Source organism: Physeter macrocephalus, chromosome 17 (assembly GCF_002837175.3).
Source record: "Physeter macrocephalus isolate SW-GA chromosome 17, ASM283717v5, whole genome shotgun sequence".
In the NCBI taxonomy this organism is placed as follows: domain Eukaryota; kingdom Metazoa; phylum Chordata; class Mammalia; order Artiodactyla; family Physeteridae; genus Physeter; species Physeter macrocephalus.
The window spans coordinates 35625833-35631695 of NC_041230.1; positions in this window are offsets into that span (position 1 = coordinate 35625833).

Consider the following 5863-nt stretch of genomic DNA (forward strand, 5'->3'; position numbering starts at 1 on the left):
AGATCCGTGGTTGTCTCGGTATGAATAGGAATTAACGGCAAATGGGCATGAAGGAACTGTGTTGGGAGATGAAAATGTTCTAAAATTGGATAATGATGATGGTTGCACAAATCTATACATTTATTAAAATTCATTGAATTATAACCAAAAAGAAAGGCAAAAATTTCTTTTACACCTTTATTCCCAGAGTATCTATGACCTACAGCTGAGCCCCAGGGGGAAAACTTTTTGCAAGGCAGTTTTATAGAGAGATAAATGTTTAAAAAAAAAAAGAGATTTCTAGTTCTTATGGAAAGATAACCATACTTCTATTCAGCAAGTTCTATTTTGGCAACTGCTTTGGAGAGTCTTATAAGTGTTAAAGCAAGTTAATTCCCCCCTTTCACTCTTGTAAGTGATTAATTCCTGGGAACTAGAGTTAGGCATTCCAGTTCGTGACATTTTAAACACACCTACACATAGACACAGTACAAAGTGCACATTTCCGAGGGGATTTTTTTATGACTATGTTAGGATCTGTCTTAGAAATCCATATCAAGCACTTGGGTGGAGTATTGTGTGATTACAGTTTGGATTAAAAAAGGAAAAGAGAAAAAAAAAAAAAAGAACCCGCTGACAGTTTAAATTAAAAGATTCAGTTCATCCAGCAGCCAAAAGTTTGGGTGTTTATCTTAACTTGCCTCACCTTTCCTTCACCTTGTTCTTCAAGGGAGGAAGCCAGGGTTCAGGGTTGCTCTCGAGGCAGGATTGAACAGTCCCCTCTGCTTCCTGACTCTTCCAGTCCAGACAGAGATGAGGCTCAAATGGGCCTTTTCTTGTCTTTGTCCCTGTCAGCAAGAGGCTGGTAATTTCCTGTTGGTTCCTTCATCAAAGTTACCAGGCTCTCATCCCTTTGATGCGTCTGTCCTCAGACTCTGAAGATAGCCAGGCCCTGCTGAGTCAGTTCCTTGTTTTCACTTAGAAGCCCTAGGCTACCCCAGGCCTTCTCAAAGTTTCCTGCTCCAGAGGCATCCTTTGGTAAATGGTATAAAAAGTGAGACAAGGTCCAAATAGGGAGATAGCTTTATCACATTGCAGTAGGCCCGCATGGTGCCTTCCCCAGGCAGAGGGAGAACACTGAGAAAGGTTGAACAGGTATGCCTTTTCTGAACCAGGCATTTCAGATAGAGAGTCCCACAGCTGAGGCCACAGAGATAAGTGGGGAGACCACAGGCCTTTGATCTGAGTCTGATTCCTGGTTCTGCTGCTTGCTAGCAAAGACTTTAATCTCTGTGAGATTCAGTTTGCAATTCTGTAAAATGGGGCTTGTTATCTGTGCCTAGATTGTTGCAGGGATTAAATGTGCCCACGTACCTAGAGCGGTAAGCACTGTGCTTAAAGCAGAGGCTCAGTAAATGAAAGTTATTAATGACTGTTATTAATTATGAGGTCTGATGATTGTCACACCTTAAATCACCTGAGCAAGAAAGGAGTCATGATACAGTATGAATTATAGTAATAATGGAGATTAATCTCATCATAAATTATATTAGTAATAAAACTTCTGGTCAAGAATATTTTAGCAGTTCAAAATTTACTGACACTGTAAGGCCTGTCATGGGTCATATAGAATTAGATGTGCCAACCTTGGGGGGCAGGGGCCCTGGGTTCATGTCCTAGATCTGCAAATTCACTGAATCACCTTGGGTAAGCAATTTTCTTTCTGTGAGCCTCAGTTCCCGTGGCTGTAAATGAGAGCTTACTCAACATAAGTTCTGAGGAGGATACTTCCAGAGCTGAAATTCTGGAGTTTTTTTAGTCAGACTCTGTTCAATTGAAAACATCTCTTAGATGCATTTCCTCTTTCCGCCACTAGGAGCAGTCAGGCAATCATCTCAGGCTAAGCCCTGACTCCAAGAATCCCCTGTCTCTCAAACATAACCCACTTTAACTCTATCTGTAGCGTTTCTTTGTCTTTCCCTCTCACCTAGACTATAAGTTCCCCAAGGACAGGGATGATACCTTTTTTGGTTTTTGTCTGTATCTCCAGCACCTGGTGCATTAGAAGTCCAATCAATATATTTGATTAACTGATAATGTTAATTAAGAAATATTTTTATTAAATTAAGGCCAGTATATCAATCAGATACCACCACAGTAATACTAGGATATGAATAACCGCAGCACTCAGTGACTTTAAATAACAGTTATTTACTCTCATACATCTGGGGTTGGCTGGGGCGGGGCTGGGCTGGGGTAACTCCACTCAGCTTCCTGTATTTCTCATCCTCCTCCTTAGGGCTAGCTTGGGCATATTCTCATGGCGATGGCCACTGCACAAGATGCCAAGCAGAAATATGCGCGGTGTCTTGAGGTGTAGGCTGAGAACTGGAAACTATCTTTTCTATCTCATTTTGTTGACCAGAGCACACCATATGGCCAGATTGAAAGTTAAGGGGTGAAGAAATATAATCTGCTTTTTTAGTGGAAGAAGCTTCAGAAGTTGCATGGCAAAGAGTCTGAATACAGAGAAGTGTAAAGAGTTGGGGCCATCAATGCACTCTTCCTCAAGCAGAAGCAGATTTCCGTCATGCCACCGTTCTGGGTCATCTTGGGTTGTCAGGTCCCATGGGTTATAGCCTATAATCATGAATACAGTATTCTAGAACATTAGAGGAGAGAAGATCAGAAGGCGATGTCAGTGTCTTACCAAATTGTAACCGTGTCCTTCCTTTACTTTGAAGTTCCAGTTGTAAAGGAAGAAAGCAAGCAGAAATAATAATGTAGTAATATCAATCACCAACTGATATATAAAACTAGAAATTCTCAAAACATTCCTTCAAAGTATGTATTCTTATCCTTATTTTACAGATGAGAGAATTGAGACAAGGAGATTATATGCCCTGCTCAATATAAATACAACTGGTAAGTACTGGAAATGGGATTCCAGCCTATGTAGGTTTGACCCACAAGTCATCCCACTAGCTTGCCCTTTCAGTGGAGAAGCTTATGCAACAGATTCTAGTCTTGATGTGTTTGGGGGTGTGTGGGGAAGAGAGAGAAGAACTTTCCTCTGCACCCAAGGCAGAGGGCGTCTATCGGATCCCTAGGTACAGTGCCTGCAACACAGTAGGTACACAAAAAAGTTTTCATGGAAGGGTAAAAGATGAGAGGGTGAAAGGAGGTAAGGGAGAGAGGAAGGGGAAGTCAGCAGAAGCGGAGAAAGTAAGAGAGGAAGAAGGAGGAAATAAGCGAAAAGATATAAGTATGTTGATCTATATGGAAAAACCATGCCTTTCCGTGATGGGTAGAAATCTGTGGATTCTGAGGGTCACTCATCCCTTGCCCCTCCTGGTGCTGAGTACAATTGCCCCATGCGTGCCTCCGTTGCACACTGTAGATGGTACAACTTGAGCCAGCCCCTGACTATCTTGCTGATCTTCCAATCTCTCCCTTGATCACTCAAGCCACACTTATTTTCTTGTTGTTCAAATGAACGTGTACTCCAAATTCAAGAGATTTGCATTTGTTCTGCCCTCTGCCTGAAGCACCCTGCCCCTATTTCATGGTCTGCTCCCTCATTTTGCCTATTTAATCAGGATTTACCTGGCTCTCTCACCAGCAGAATCACACATTCGATGCTCTAATCCCCCGTAGTCTACCACTTTCTATCCCTTTAGTCTGCTTTATTCTTGTTTATAACATATATGTACTTGACATCATATTACATATTTTAATTTACATGTTTTTATTGGTCATCTTGCTCCACCAGGCTATAAACTTCAGGAGGGCAAAGTACATCATCTCTCTCGTTCACTCCTGTGTCTTGAGCATCCAATACAGTGCCAGGCATATGGTAAGCACTCAGTAAATATTTGCAGAATGAATACATAAATAATATATGCATGAAAAATGCTAACTGAATGAATGAATCCCCAAACCAAGAGCAGATGAATCATCTGCTTGAATCTAAATGTGGTGCAAGTGTCCCTTGTTTACAAAGTGAATTTAATGATGCCAGTTATTCACACTACAAAATGATTCTGCATTTTACCAAAGATTTTATTCGAAAGCTAATTAAAATAGCTACCTTGTTCAGTGCTTTTAAAAATATAATCCAATTTACAAAGTGGTGGTGTGCAGACATCTTTTCTAGAACATATGAATTTCTTAAAATGAATTACAGGTATGCATAATGACAGTTCTGATTCTGATTTCTAATTCTTGTTTGTTTGTTGTATGGACGAAGAAATTGGCTTAATAAAATGCCTCACAGAGGGCTATTTCAATGTTCGTATGTGCATACATTTACGTTACTTTTTAAACTTGTGAATAGGTGCATTTAAATGTCTGTGCTCCTGGAGAACCACTGGAAGTATTTTCAAGATTTGTACCGGCTTGCTTTGCAAATAGTCTGCAATTTAGACTACAGGATTTGAGAGCTCTGTGTTCCAATTTTCATGAATGTTGAAACATTGACTATCAGTGCTGAGAAGGGAAGGTAGAAATGATCCTTAGCTGATGGAGAAGGCTGAAAAAAAAATCTTTCTTTAGTGTCCTCAGCTTAAGATAGATGAACTTACACAGCATAGACTATTTCAGTGCTTTACCTGGTGTTTGTGTGTTTCCCTTTCCCTATTCAGTTGCCTTTTTGGTGGCTAAGAGATAATAGTGATGTTTCCATAGAGCAAAGGTAGGTCAAAATGGAATGCAGTATTTTACACAGGTGGCCCAAGAGCTTTCTTCTTGGAAACAATATTCCAGAAAAGTCTCTCTATTCTGATTGACAGTCACTTTAGTTCTGGGTCTTAAGCCATGATTGATTCCCCATTGCAAAGAGTATTGTTCTGGGCATGGGTAGAATTAAAGAATAACACGTTTAATAGCTATTCATTGAATGCCTATTAAGTACTTTAATTTCAATCTTTACAACTGTTCTACAGAGCAAGTATTCTTATGCCCATTTTGTAGGTAAGAACAGGGAAGCTCAGAAAATTGGACAGCTTAACTCAAATAGTTTGCTAATAAATGAATAATTAAATGTGACTTAATTGCTCAGAGTCTACAAGGGAATATAACTGGGAACTAATTTATATGGGAGAGGTGGTAGGGAGAGGTGAGTGGAGGTCTCCTTAAAGGTATGAATCAAAGCTGAGAATTAAAAGATGCAGACGGGCTAGTTAGGATGAGTGTAGGGAGAGAACAAGAACATTCATGGAAGAAATAGACTACATAAGGGCATTGAGGCAAGATGGAACTTGGAACTTTTGAGGAGCTAAAAAATATCTGTAAGACTGATGCTTAATGAGCTTTGAGGAAATCAGAGACAGATAACCCAGGGCTTTGTAGGACAAGGAAAGAATTGTGAATCATATCTTGAATGCAATGGGCAGTTGTTGAATTTTTTTTTTTCTTAAGCAGAAGTGATCTGATTGTATTTGTTGACGAAGAGCATAGTGGCTTCAAGTGGATGAGAGAAAGAAGGGATGCATGGATCTTTTAAAATTAATGTTTTCGTTTTCTTTGGATATATACCCAGGAGTGGAATTGCTAGATCATATGGTAGTCCTAGTTTTAATATTTTGAGGAACCTCCATGCTGTTTTCCATAGTGGCTCACCAATTTACATTCCCACCAACAGTGCACAGGGGGTCCCTTTTCTCCACATCCTTGCTAATAACACTTACGTCTTATCTTTTTGTTGATAGTCATTCTGACAGATGTGAGGTGATACCTCATTTGCATTTCCCTGATGATTAGTGATGTTGAGGGTCTTTTCATGTGCACTCCAATGTTCACAGCATTATTATTTACCATAGTCAAGGTATGGAAGCAACCTAAGTGTCCATCAACAGATGAATGAATAAAGAAGATGTGAGATACA